This window comes from Acinonyx jubatus, chromosome D3, assembly GCF_027475565.1.
Source record: "Acinonyx jubatus isolate Ajub_Pintada_27869175 chromosome D3, VMU_Ajub_asm_v1.0, whole genome shotgun sequence".
NCBI classification, from domain to species: Eukaryota; Metazoa; Chordata; class Mammalia; order Carnivora; family Felidae; genus Acinonyx; species Acinonyx jubatus.
This window is the reverse complement of record NC_069392.1, coordinates 21481657-21496101: the sequence shown is the minus strand read 5'-3', so window position 1 is coordinate 21496101 and position 14445 is coordinate 21481657. Positions and strand designations below refer to the sequence as shown.

Here is a 14445-nt window from a genome sequence, read left to right as displayed (position 1 = left end):
TCCTTTCCTCATTGGCAAATGTAGATTGAAATGGTACCGGACACATAGGTCCGGTGAAGGATTAGGAAAGAGGAGGGCGGCGACTGGGTGGTTCAGTCCGTTAAGCTTCTGACTCTTGACTCTTGATTTTGGCTCAGCTCATGATCACTGTTTGTGGGATTGAGCCCCCTGTTGGGCTCTGTGCTGACAGCACGAGCCTGCTTGGGATTCTCTCTCTTGCTCTCTCTCTTTCTGCCCTTCCCTGGCTCACACTCACACGTGTGTGCTCTCTCTTTCTCTCAAAATAAACAAACTTTAAAAAAAAAGAAAAGAGGAGGTCTCTGCTCCTTACAGTGTTTCTGTGCCAAGGGAACAGTTGTAGCCACTTTCTATGAAGCACCTACTAAGTGCCCGTGTATGGATGCCAGAGCCTGAGCTGTGCAGCCTCTGTCTATTGGGGATACTACCTGGTACTGCAGTAGTTCAGAGTAGGGCTCTCACCATTGTAATTTGTATCCAAAATAGTTTTGAGTCAAAGAACATTCTGGGAGACCCAGAGTTCATCAGTCTTTGCCATGGGTTACTCTGTTTGGCCAGCCCTCCCCACACAGCAAGGGCTCAAGAAATATTTGTTGAATGAGTGACTCAATGATGGAAGAAATTAATGAAAGATGAAATGTTGGTGAGTGTCCCCTACTGGATGGAGGGAGATTTGAAAAAAAAAAAAAAACCCTCAGGAATTCGTGAACATAATGTTGAATGAAATAAGCCAGATACAAGAGAATGTTCAGTGTGATGACATTTGTATGAATTTCTAGAATGGGCAAGATAAATCTGTGATGATAGGAGTCAGAATTGTGGTTACCTGAAGATGGAAGAAAGAGAGCTAGGAAATGGCAAAGCTGGGGTTTAAACCAGAGGCCACTGCCAGCTAAGCCCATGTTCTTAACCCCTTAGACAAACTGCTGCTCAGAAGCCATACAGCCCAGTTTCCCATCAGATTTTGAGAGCTCCTTTACAGCCTCTGCCAAATGATTGGCCAGGTTCCACTTGCATATTTCCAGTGACAGAGAGCTCATTACCTATATGCTTGCAAAGGAGAACTTGGGAGGAAGAGTTCTAGTCCTTATAACAGCCTCTGCTTTCTCCTGCTTGACCTCAGTTATCTTGTGACTGCCACACCTAGGGACTTTTATCCAGAAGTGGCCTTTCTCCTTGTCCAGTTCCTCCGGCTCAATGGGAAGGGTAGGGGTCGTGGTGATAACTTTATAGTGGATTCTCTCACACACGCCATTCTTGTTCCTTTGAAGAGAAGAGAAGGCAAAAGTGTCATGGAGGATGATTTGGGAACAATTCAACAAATGTAAAATGTACATATTCTATAACCCAACCATCTCTCTTCTTGCACATGCATCCAGAGATGGAGGGGCAAAGAAGCACAGAGCAGCAGGGTTTGTGAGAATAAAAACCTCGCAAACAATCTAAATGTCCATTGATGGAGGACTGGTTACAACACCAGAGTGTGTCCTTCCACTGAAGGATGCCAGAGCAGTTTAAAAGGTTGGGAATGAGGTATCCACCCAAGAGAAATGAGAACACATACCCACATAAAGACTTGCATGCAAACATTCATAGCAATATTATTCCTAATAGCCTCAAACTGGATACACTCCTAGAGTCCACCAACTGGCAAATGAACAAGCAAAATGTAGCATATCTGTACAATGGAATATTAGCAAAAAAAAAAAAAAAAATTAAAGAAAAGAAAACATGAGGGGTGCCTGGGTGGGTCAGTTGGTTAAGTGCCAGACAATTAACAGCTTAGGTAATGATCTCATGGTTTGTGGGTTCGAGCTCCACATCGGACTCTGTGCTGACAGCTCAGAGTCTAGAACCTGCTTCAGATTCTGTGCCTTTCTCTCTCTCTGCCCCTCCCCAACTCATGCTCTGTCTCTATCTCTCAAAAATAAACATTGAAAAAAAACTTTTTAAATTTCTTTTAATGTTTATTTTTGAGAGAGAGACAGAGTGCGAGCAGGGGAGGGACAGACAGAGAAGGAGACACAGAATCCGAAGTAGGCTCCAGCCTCCAAGCTGTTAGCACAGAGCCCATTGTGGGGCTTGAACCCACCAGCTGTGAGATCATGACCTGAGCCGAAGTCAGATGCTCAACTGACTGAGCCACCCAGGCGCCCCTCCTTGGATAATTTTTTAACTTAAAACAAGCAAGCAAGCAAGCAAGCAAGAAAAGAAGCAATGCAAAAGAGCCTAGAGGCTACAGTCCATCCTCCAGCCCATCTTTTACAATTACTGGGCCCGTGGATTTAGGAAATTGTCATTTGTAAGCAGTAAATTGGATGTGTCTAAACTTAGAAAGGACTTCAGGAATGATCTAGTCCAGTTCCTTTGCTCTATAGGTGGAGAAACTGAGGCCCAGGGAGGGACTGCAGCCTGGCCAACGCCAAAACTTGTTGGGCTTGGGCCAGGGCTGCAGTCCAAGCCCCGGATGAAGCTCCTAGCTCTGCCCCCGCACTATACTCTGCACAAATTGTTTCGTGTCTCTGGGAAGGGGGAGTTTATAAATTTGGCCACGTTTTGGAACAACAGAGCCATAAATGGACATGCCCGCAGGAGGCTGGGAGGTACCTGACCTTTGAGGCTGGGGGTGGGGAGGGGAAGGGAGAACAGGGCCAGCAGCCTCAGCCCTGGCCCAGATTCTTGCATCCAGGAGAAAAGAAAACTGGAGAAAGGAGCTAGTCCAGAGGGAGGCTGCAGATGAAGCAGGTAAACACGGAGGGTCACATGGACCTGGGTCAAAGGCCCCCCGCCTACCACTGTTTGGCTGGGTAATCTTGGACACATGCCTTCACCTCTCTGAGCCTCAGTGGTCACCAAACCTGGTAAATGATGAGAACGTGTGGAAAGGTTATAAAAATGCAGATGACCAGGCCCCAACTCCAGCTTACAGAGAATCAGATTCTCCCAAGATGGGTCCCAGGCAACTGTATTTTCCAGAAGCATCTTGTGGTAGTCTGCATCACTAGAGAACTGGAATTCAGGAGTCACTGACATCAGCCTTAAAACAGGCTTCTCAAAATCATTATTTTTATTAGAATCTTGCCCATAGAGGAAAACCCAGGCTGCCTAGCATGCCATTCAAGGCCTCCACGGCAACAGAACAACTTCACCCCCTCCCCACTTCAGCCCTTTACATTCATCCCTCCGTTGTTTCAGCAAACAAGGTTGAGTATCCCCTCTACAGCCCCACATAAAACCAGGTCTCTGCCTTCCCTGGCAGTCCAAAGTGGGAATAAATCAAATTCCACACTCAATGATTCTCTTCCTTTTTTAAACACATTCACATTCACACTTTCCAAATGAGACAGTTCCTTCAAGTTGGACAGTCCACCATCCCATTTGGCTTCTCTTTTGATGGAAAATCCATATCCCCTCTTCCATGAAGTTTTCCAGCTGTTCTCTGCCCCCCCCCCACCACCCCGATGGAATCACTACCTATACAGGGCTCTACCCTCTAAATGAATGAGTAAATAAATGAGTGGAATTCTTGATTGATTTGCCTCCCGGCCCTGGCGCAGTTTGTAGCCAATAAAAATGTTTGTTGCAATACAATGAACACTGGATTCTCTGAGCCAACTCTGATCTGAATGCAACTACCACTGAAAAACATTCAGTCAGTCAACATTTACTGAATATGTATTATGCACCGGGCATGTGTACACCAACCAGATCACTCCAGATGGGGTTAAGTGCAAAAATGAGTGCTCTGAGAGAGAACAATTGAGAGGTGCTGTTTCAAAGAGGGTGGTGAGGAAGCCCCTTGGAGCTGAGGCAGAGCTGGCCTGCAGAGCCCTAGAAGGGGTGACTTGATTTGGGTTTGAGAAGGGCTCTTGGGCTTCTAGGTGGTGAGTGGAGGTGGGGTGGGGACAGTGCCAGAGCCTAGTGATGTGATTAACAATGGTGTGGAGAGGTGGGGCCCAGCCACACGAAGACAGATGCCACAGGGGGGCCTGCAGCTTGGGTGGGACAGCTGATCTTCCAAACTTTAGAGTCTTTGATGCTCTGAGCCTTGTATGTTTTAAACTCACACACACACACAATTAAAGAAAACAAAATCCCTCAGAGCCTCAGAAGTTGGCTAAAGCCCATAGGATTGTCTGTTTTTTTAAAAAAATATATTTTCCCACTGAATCTTCAGTTTTGTATTTCCAGCAGCTGGCATCCACCCAAGGGGACAAGTTAGCTGAGACAAACAGGCTTCCGTCCCTCTGTCATTGTCCTCTGGATCGCTCGTGGCTGCTAAAAGGGTCATTTCCTGAGGCCTCAGCAGGGCTAGGAGGGTGAGGTGTGGGGGCCAGGCCTTCCCACGGATGCAGCTGGGTCAGCTGCATTTCCCGAGAGGGCATTGCTTTGGGGGAGGGGGTGGGGCAGGCAAAAAGCAGCCCCGGAGGTCAGGCAAGCAGCTCCGGCCCAACACTTCATTAGTAAGTCAGTCACTTGAGGTTTAACAAAACAATGTGGTGAGGTTCCCAGGCTAGCCCACAAGAAGAGCCTGTAGGTCTGATATTGGGGAGTCATTTGTGTAGGATGAGAGGAACTCAGCCCAAGAGAGGTTCTGGGCCACCTGATTTCAAAACTCACCAAATTCAGGCTAGGTGACCTGGGAATGATCCTTTAAGGTGAGGCTGGGCTGTGAACACAGAAAAGCCCTTCCCTCACTGGGAGGGGCAGGGGGCCCTGACTCTGGGACAGGGGACTCCAGGCATGGAGCCCACTCAACTCCATGACTATCTAAGCCACACACAAATTTTAAGTTACTAGGTTCAGCCCCTCCTAGTTACAATCTGGTTTCTTAAACTGATGCTCTGCCCCTGTGATACGGAGGCTGCCAAGGCTGTGTTTGTCCCAAACCCATCAAATAACCTCCCACAAACCCATTAATCTTGTATCAGGATCATGCACCTTCCTCTCATGTCACTGTCCCTCATTGCTCTCCCAGTGCTCATTACACTGGCTTGGTTTGGGTTTCTCTTTCCTGCCCCGTGGCCTTTGCCCATGCTGTTCCCTCTGCCTGGATCAAGAGGCAAAGTGCTTCCTAGTTCCTTTTTCCTCCTAGAGCTAACGCCAAATAGCAGTAGTCATTTGTGCACTAATTTGCATGATATCATCTTCCTCCAAAGCATCATTAAAGACGTTCCACCATTGGCCTCTAAATTGGCCACAGAAAGGGAAAGAAAGAAAAAGGACAGTATGTGGAGGGGCTTTTTGGCCTGAGTCTGGAAGAGGTGCACATCTCTTCTGCTCACATTTCATTGTCTGAGAACATGGCCCCTCCTAACTACAAGAGAGACTGGGAAGTATGGTCTAGCTGGGCCTCAAAGAGGAAGAGATGGATATTCATGCATACTAGCTGACTATCACAGAAATGTGGCTCCCTGACACGAGAAGAAAGGGGTGATGGAGGCCTGGACAGGAAAAAGCCCCTGCTGTTGCAGTACACACCCTTCACATCCTTCCCCAGAGGGAGAGACGTGTCTCCTGGGCCTGTGTCCACCTTTTCCTGTGAATGTAAAACTAATTAGTGGTCAACTCCTGGAGCAGACATAGCCCCTATCCCATGGACGATCACCTCTACCCACCAAAGGCTGCTCACTGAATGCCTGATGGTGTTGTTCTGGCCTCAGGAGCACACTGGAAGTGCCAAGAATTGGCACCCCCAGAAGTAGCCCTTGGCCATCGAAGGATAGAAAATTGGTGGATAGACAACCCAACTCCCTAACCCTTTGGTTGGGATGGCTGAGGTATGGCCTACACGGTCTCTGGGAGGTCCCTAGTAGGGCAGAGCTCTGGTTGTTCACCACAGTAACTGCCCTGATAATGCTTCCCCTACTGGCTCACTTCCACTCCCTGTCTCGCTTCCCCACTCCCTGACAGGGATTCCCTGGGTTCACTTCCCAGATAGATTCCTGACACTTAAATATTTGTTTTAGGGTCTGCTTCTGGGAGGACCCAAACCAAGGCAGCTCCCCGTGCTCAGGAACAATGACCCATACTCTCCTCCCCTCCCATGTCCAGCCTTGTGCTTCAGGGATGCACAGACATCCTTTTGAATTACTTTTAGAAACACACAAAAACACATGTCAATGGATTGGTCATCTTGGCCAGGGCCTTGAGGCCAGGGAGAGGGCCTCATGTACTTGAAAACAAGCCTCGGAGGATTTATCTGCCCATTCTGTTTCTTTCCCACACACAGGAAAATCCTGGGCAGGCAGAGCTTCCTGACTCGGGGTGGGGGGGTGGTGGGGAGAAGCTGACAGCGCAGGGTGAAGACTCTCCGCCTTACAAAGAAAATGTCTAGGTGGTTTGAGGGAATGACTGTTACCTTCCTCACTGACTGGAGAAAGGGAAAGTTCAGAATTCTGAGTTCTAGTCCTCAGTCTGCCACCAGTTTACTGTGCCACTCCGGGCTGTTCCCTCCCCCTGGGCCTCAGATTCCCATCTATACAGGTAGAATAATTGTGCACCAGGATATCTTAGCATTGCTACATTCTGCATTTCTTCTGAACTCAGATCCAGGCCTGGCACACTATTTCACTTGTGAAAACTTTTAAGGGATTCAGGAAGTTAAAGCATACAAGTATGTGGAGTGTTTTGGAAAACCAGTATTAGCAACAATTAAGAAGAGTTATAGTGATTTGTCCTGTTAATGGAATTTTCCATGGAAAAATACTTTTAAACATATATTTTCTTAATAGATTGGCATTCACTAGCAACTTTTCTCTTTTCTTTTTTCCAGGCTCGCTCTGGTCTCTACTTTACAGGCCAAGTTACTTTGACCAATGAGATCATGTTGTTCACTCTCTTAAAATTCATTCATGGATACACAGTGTCAAGCAGGGCCTCCCACAGTGCTTTGCACAATAGCAAATGATTGATTATTGAATTGAATTTGATTTCCAAGCTACTGTGGCCCAAGAAGACACCTTAGGAATTCTTGTTAGAATTGTGTCTAAAGTAAAAGCTAAAAGGCTATGAGCAAACGTGAGGGAAAGCTTATCTGAGAGTAAGGTGCTTGGTATGGACATTGTGGTGTTAGTTTTGGTACTCAGTTGGCCTTTTAGCTTCATTTCAGCTTGTAGATAGATGAAGTCATTGCACAAGTTACTCCAGTTAAGTGAGCTGCTATTGTGCATGCGGACCGTATTGGTTAGGGATGCATTAAGCTGCAAGTTGTAGGATACAGTAGCTTAAACCATAACCACATTGATTGCTTGCTTGTCTGCAAATCTGGATGCAGGTGGGCATAGAGTTAGTCCACCTGCTTAATGATGTTATAAAGACACAGGTCCTTTTTAAAAAAAAATTTAATACTTATTTTTGAGAGAGAGAGAGAGAAAGAGAGAGAGAGAGAGAGAAAGAGAGATTGAGAGCTCATGCATGAGCAGGGGAGGGGCAGAGAGAGAGGGAGACACAGAATCCAAAGCAGGCATCAGGCTCCAAGCTCTGAGCTGTCAGCACAGAGCCTGATGTGGGACTCAAACTCATAAACCACAAGATCATGACCTGAGCCAAAGTTGGACGCTTAACCAACTAGGCCATCCAGGCGCCCCAACACAGGTCCTTTCTACTTTTTCACTCCTCTAACCTTATTTTCAGGGCCTCACGGTCCCAAGATGGCTGTCATTTCTATAAGTATCATCCTTGTTTAAGGAGCGTAATACCCCTGAGCTCTCCTCTCCCTTTTGATCCTTTTATGAGGAAAGCTTCCTAGAAGCACCCTAGCATACTTTCCCTATGTCTTACTAGTCAGAACTAGGTTACATGACCGTTCATATTAGTTACCCATTGCTGGGGAACAAATAACCCCAAACCTAGATTCTTAACACTGCCGTAAATATTTTCCTATCTCTCAGTTTCTGTGGGTCAGTTGGGGATGGTGTAGTTTGGTGGTTCTGAATCAGGATCTCCTAGGGGTGATTTGTGCCTGTGTCTTCATTTATAAAGATGACTACATGATGACATGGAGAGTTCGATGCCACTGAAAGAAAAGTTTAACATTACTCACAGTTCTCCTAGAAACAAGAGGCACAGCATGTGTGTGGGGCCATAGGGGGAAGCACCAGTGTTGGTCAGGAGGCAGAAAGGAGCAAGAGAAAGCTAAGGCCATAACCTTCATTAGGGTTTCTGTGGATAGGCAAGGAAAGGCAGGGTAATGTTTGGGTAGTTTGGGTAATTCCAGTGGGCTCCGGGGCACAGGGGCTGTCCCTAGTTGTCTAGTACCTGGCTTTGGGATGATCTAAGTCAAGGGAAATATTAGCTTGGTATATGAGTTAGATAAAGAAGTATCAGGGGGGTATGGAATCAGGATTGGTTGGTTTGTGCATAAAAGGTGGGCTCACCGACAGGTTGTTTACTGTCTCTAGGAATTAGCTAGCCCTGGGTGGAGCAGTCTTTTCCCAGCCAGCAAGGCCCCCCAAAGATGTTTAAACATCATAAAATATAGAAAAGTTAAAATGTGATTAATACAGGGGTGCCTGTCTGGCTCAATTGGTAGAGCATGTGACTCTTGATCTCAGGGTTGTAAGTTCAACCCCCAAATTGAGTGTAGATATTACTTAAAAAATCTTAGGGCACCTGGTGGCTCAGTCAGTTAAGCATCTGACTTCAGTTCAGGTCATGATTTTGTCATTTGTGGGCTCAAGCCCCACATCAGGCTCTCTGCTGTCAGCACAGAGCCTGCTTTGGATTCTCTCTCTCTCTCTCTCTCTCTCTCTCTCTCTCTCTCTCTCTCTCCACCCTTCCCCTGCTCATGCTCATTCTCCCTCAAAAATAAATAAATGTTTAAAAAATAAATAAATCAAGTCTTAAAAAATATATGATTAATACAAAGATATCTCTGGCTGATGCTGCAAGTCAAAATGTTGGCCCACATTCAAAGGTTTGACTGGGGCTGGAGCCACTTTCCAGGTCTCTCACTCACATGCCTGGCATGTTGGTGCTGGCTACTAGTGGCAGGACTTAGTTCCTCCCATGTGGGCCTCTCCACAGGGCTGTTGAGTGTCCTCACACCATGGTGGTTAATTTCCCCCAGAGCAAGTAATCTAAGAGAGCAAGGTAACAGCAACAATGGTTTTCATGACCTACCCTCAGAAGTCACTCTTTGAAATGAGTCACTAAGTCTAGCCTACATTCAAGGTTGTGGGGATGAATTTCCACCTTTTCAAAAGGAGGGTGTCAAAAAAATTTACAGACATATTTTAAGGCCACCAGACCATTCCTGACTGCAAGGGAGTCTGGAAAGGCAAAAGAGAACAGGATTGTTGTGACTAGCTTAGACTAATCATGATTGACTCATAGCCTGGGATACAATCCCACCCCAGACCAAAATCAGGGTTCAGTTAATGAGGAAAGAGAGGGAAGGCTGGTGGGGAAGCATTTTATCTGCCACAATGGTGATGATAAAGATGAAGGGGACTAAGGTTTCCAGGTATCCTGATATTGCATGAGATATATTCCTACTAAAACATTATTTGTTGCTTATATGAAAGTCAGTTGTTTTTTTTTTTTAAAGAGAGAGAGAGAGAGAGAGTCTCAAGCATGCTCTGCACTCAGTGGCATGGAACCAGATGCAGGGCTCAATCCCACAACCCTGGGATTGTGACCTGAGCCAAAATCGAGAGTCAGACACTCAACCAACCAAACCACCCAGGTGCCCTTCTGAAAGTCAAATTTAACTGGTGTCTTCTATTTTCATTTGCTAAAAATCTAGCTCCCATGGTGGGAAATAAGTCTTCAATGGTCATGGAAGGAAGCCAGTGAGGAGGTGGCACTTCTTAGGAAGGAGGAGCTAAAGGAAGCCTGGGGGTGCCTGGAAGAGGAACAGATGTTTCAAAGCCTAGGGTAGGTTCCTTTTGGTGGGGGAGAGCAGGAGGGTGAGGTTGAGGCTTTCTGTGGTCCCAGTCTTTCTCTCCTCTGCTCCCAGGCCACCTCCGCATCCACCCAACACCAACACCAACACCCCCAACACCACCATTTCCTCCATTTTGATCTCAAAAGATATCCAGGAAGCTCTAGCTAGAGGTATCTCTCTTTTCAACACCCTGAAAAACCAACTCATAAAGCCGAAGTAGGGGCTGCGGGCAGCGTGGCAAAGTGCATGAGTGGTGTGAGAACTTGGAGCCTCACTGTGTGACCTCAAGCAAGGCCCTCCCCTCTCTGGGCTTCCCTTTCCTTGGCCTGTATAATGATGGTTGGTCTAAATTGTCTCCAAGGGCCCTTTTACTTGGCCTACGTGTCTCCTTCCCAAAAAGGAACAAAAAGACATGGGTGGTTTCTCTCGTCCCGTCTCCAAGCCAAATTCAGACGAAAATGTCCAGGGTGACATAGATTTAATATAAACAGTGGTGCACTGATACTCACAAATACCCCAAAAGGAGTCCCAGATGAGCTATTTTTATCCTTAAAACACACACACACACATACACACACACACATACTCACTCCAACCCCCATCACCCCCACCCATAAATTCTTCCAGTTGGTTTTTACAAGAAGACAAGAGTTCCAGTTAAGAGTGCTAATTAAACAGCTTTGACTGTGGGCAGAAGGGAGGCTGGCGAAAATCTTCTCTCTGGGCATGATGTCATCATAATTGTGCATTTCTCATGACCCAAGAATGTGAGTGTGTTTGCACTGCACGTTGAAGCCAGTGATGCAAGTGTGGCCTGGTAAACAGGCCCCAGACAGGCAGGCCCTGCAAGGAGCCGCCGTGCAGAGGCCTGGCGGAGGCCCAGATTGCTCTTAACTCCTTCCTGGCAGAACTGGCTGGTGGGCTGCTGAGGTTTGGCTAGGGAGCCTTCTCTACTCAGCCCTTGCTTCTCTCCCAGCCAGGGTCCCTGCTGGTGACAAGCTCTGAATGTGGAGTCACTGAGACCTGCATTCTACCCACCTGCACCATTTGCTTGCTCGAGGGCCTGGGGTATGTGACTCCTCTGCCCTGAGCCTCAGTTTTCTCATCTGAGAAAATGGGGAGATGAATCAGGGCTTTAGTCCCTTGTCTTCAACTCTACAGTCCACAAAGCCCAAATATCCAAGGGCTTTTCCATATATTTGAAGAAAACTCGTGTGGAGGCCAAACCTGGGGCCCCACTTAGACTCAATACTTAAACTTCTCACTACAGCAATATTCATATATTTGATTGGAGATGGGTGGGCCCAGTCCCCACCAGATTAAAAAAAATTTTTAATGTTTATTTATTTTCGAGAGAGAGAGAAACAGAGTGCGAGGAGGGGAGGGGCAGAGAGAGAGGGAGACACAGAATCCAAGGCAGGCTCCAGGCTCTGAGCTGTCAGCACAGAGCCCGATGCAGGGCTTGAACTCATGAACTGTGAGATCATGACCTGAGTCAAGTCAGACGCTTAACTGACTGAGCCACCCAGGTGCCCCCCAGCTCACCTTTTAAAACCCCCAGAATTCTGAGTTCTGAAACCTGACCAGCCCCAAGAGTGTTGATCAGGGGTTGTAGGCCTGGGGCACCTGCCTTTTGTTCACTGGGAGACGTACTAAGACACTGCCTTCTGCTGAAAAGTCCTCCCTGAGCACAGGGCTTAGCTCTGTGTCAGCTGTGTCCCAAGCTGCCAGCTCAGTGCCTGGAACACAGCAGTCACCCAACCAACAGCTATTGAATCAATAGCTGAAGTTACTCATACCCCATAAATGCCGGGGTGTTGATCAAGGGGAAACTGAGGCCCGAGCCTCTGAGATAGCCTTCCCTGGATCCTTTCCCACAGAGGGAGTTCTGACTTTCCCCAAAAAAGGTAGCTGCTCACATTTCTGTGTTGGCCTGCTCACAAACAGCTTGGTGACCCCCCTCCGACATTCCAGAGCAGCCTCCTCCCCGGCTGGCTGGTTTGCGGGCATCAACGAGTTTTCTTTGGCAGAAGGTTCAACTGATTGGAAAAAAAAAAAAAAAAAGGCAGGGCGGCGGGGAGGGGACAAGTTGAAATCTGGAGGTGGGGAAGGGGTGGTCACAGGGTAGAGTGGGGGCTTCTGGGGAAGCTGAGATCTGCCAGCTGGCCTGAGACTGTGGACCAGATTCTGGGACCCTTCTGAGGACTGTGACTGTGTCAGTAAGCTCCTGTCTTAATCCTAGAACTGGAGAATTACCCAGACCTGTGCAGAGCTGCCAGGATGGAAAAGGCCTCCCCGGTGTGGTCTGACCTATTCCCAGCTGCTGTGGAGCCCCGAGTAACTCCCTTTTCCTCTCTGGGTCTTTGCATGATAAGGTTGGAGAATCCAGCAAAACAAAGCTGACATTATAGACACAGACTCGAGTCCAGGCCCAGGCTCTTCCTCTGATTGGACAGGGAGTTAGAGCCAGTCACTTTCCTTCTCTGAGCCTCAGTCACCTCATCTGTAAAATGGCACTGAGTTATAGTGCCTGATGAATGTGTTTGGCACATAGTAGTGATAAAGGAATGTTAGTAAATTACCCTTGGCCTGGATAGCCCTCCTGATCTGATGTTCTATGTTAGGCACTAAGCACAGTAATAACCTCATTGTCTGAGCACCCACTATGTTCCAGGCACTGTGCTAAGTGATTTACAAGCATTATTTTTTTCCATCCTCCCAATATCTCTCAAATGGGTACCAGCACTATCCCCATTTGTGAGAGGAGAAGATAAGGTTCTGAAAAGTGAAGTGACTCTCCCAAGGCTGCACAGTTAGTGAGAAGCAGAGCTGGATCTTCTGGACTCTAAACACTTCATACCAGGCTTCAAGAAAGATCTAGCAGCTAATTCTGTGCTTAGCTCCTTGAAGCAAGAGATTCCAAGCCCAGCTGGGCCACACCCTGATGTAACATATGACCAGTGCAGGGGCCTCAGTTCCCCTATTGGAACCATGGGGAAGATCCTCCTTACTCTGCAGCGCTGAGGTAAGGATGCTGGTGACCTTGAGAAGGATTTGCAAGCTATGAGATAGGACAGGCACTCTCAAAGGCTCAGAAATGGGGGACCAAGGGAAAGAATTAATCCTTTCTAGTCTCCCTAGCAAGTATCAGATCAGCCATGGAGAGGCTGGAGTAGGGAAAGTGAGTGAGGGATAGTTGCATTGGAAAGGCTCTGGGTTAAGGGAACTACTCAGAAGCTAAGAAGTGAAGAAGTGGTCCCAGCCCTCCCCTAGGACCTGACCTTCACCACAGTCTGTCCGTCCATTAAGAGTTGGGCAGAACTGCCTCTAGAGTCCAATGGATCAGAGTTCAAGTCTCAGTGCCACCCATCTCCACTGGGCATCCTTTGGACTTCCCCTCTCTTCATGTCAGTCTTCCCAACTGTGAAATGGAGGTGATAACAAGAGCCTCATCAGGACTGTAGTGAAGACAAGCCTTGCCCAAGGATATTGGTTGAATAATTATCTCCTGGCACCTGGTCTGCAAGGCTTCTAGTCTGGAAGGAGAGACTATATATAAAGTGTCTGGCACAGGTAGGTGCCCACTGGATGGATGGAAGGAAAGAAGGAAGGAAGGAAGGAAGGAAGGAAGGAAGGAAGGAAGGAGAAAAGGTAGGAAGGAGAGGGAAAAAGAGGGAAGGGGAGGGGAGGGAGGAAGGAAGGAAGGTATGGATGGATGTGATGAGTATCTTACTCTAAGTCACACAGTCTGGAAGTAACTATTCCTGACCTCACACTGGGCACCAACGAAAGCATAAGAGTTGGTTAGAGAGAGGCACTCCCTGAGCAAAGGTTTGGAGTTAGGAATTATTACAGCATGGATAAGACACTGGTCTCACTTGCTCAACAGGATCCTATGAGGAAGGGGATCTGATTACAGGCTCTCCCAGAGTCCTTTGGGGCAAACCCAGCAGTTTGTACGGGGAGTAAGGCCCCACGGCCCAGAGGAGCAGGCAGGAGCAAGCCCAGCCTGGGGGTCAGGCCTCAGAGGGCCTGGTATGGCCATATTTGGTTTTCAAGGAACTGGGAGGCTTCTTACCAGCTCTGCTGCCCACGCATGGGAGTAAGGCCACCCACAGTTGCTGAGTCAGGCAGACAGCTGGGGTCGGGAGCAGAGGCCCCACAAACAGGCGACTGTAGCACAGTTGTCCAGAGCCTGGCCTCTAGAGTCAAGAAGATGTGGATTCAAATCCTGCCTGACTCTGATAACTGTGTGACTAGGCCAGCCACATCACCTTTCAGAGATTCTGTTTCCTTTACCTGTAAAATAAAATGACAGCAGTAAGGACGAGCGCCATGACTGAGTTTGCTATGTGCCAGTCTATGCTGAGGGTTCTGCCTGCATGCTCTTGCTTAATTCTCATCACGATAGAGAAGTATTTTTATTGTACCCATGAAACACAACACGTGAGACCAGTGTTTCTCATTTGTGCCTCAATAATTCCTGATCCCAAGCCTTTGCTACAGTCTCCTCCACCTGGAGTGCCTCTCTCTCCCTC

The 14445-nt window shown here is 47.7% G+C and overlaps 1 long non-coding RNA gene across 3 annotated transcripts in view; it reads right to left on the bottom strand.

Annotated features, from left to right (window-relative positions):
* Positions 1-765: 765 nt before the first annotated feature.
* LOC113596664 (uncharacterized) overlaps positions 766-14445 on the bottom strand; it is a 30155-nt gene continuing 16475 nt past the window's right edge. The window contains exons 2-5 of one of the 3 annotated variants that reach the window (XR_008291919.1): positions 13986-14206; positions 13189-13328; positions 11827-11946; positions 766-1281 (exon numbers count right to left, since the gene is read on the bottom strand). This is a non-coding gene — a long non-coding RNA (uncharacterized LOC113596664). The remainder of the gene's footprint in view (positions 1282-11826; positions 11947-13188; positions 13329-13985; positions 14207-14445) is intronic. The other 2 variants (XR_003417483.2, XR_003417482.2) reach the window with 2 other exon arrangements.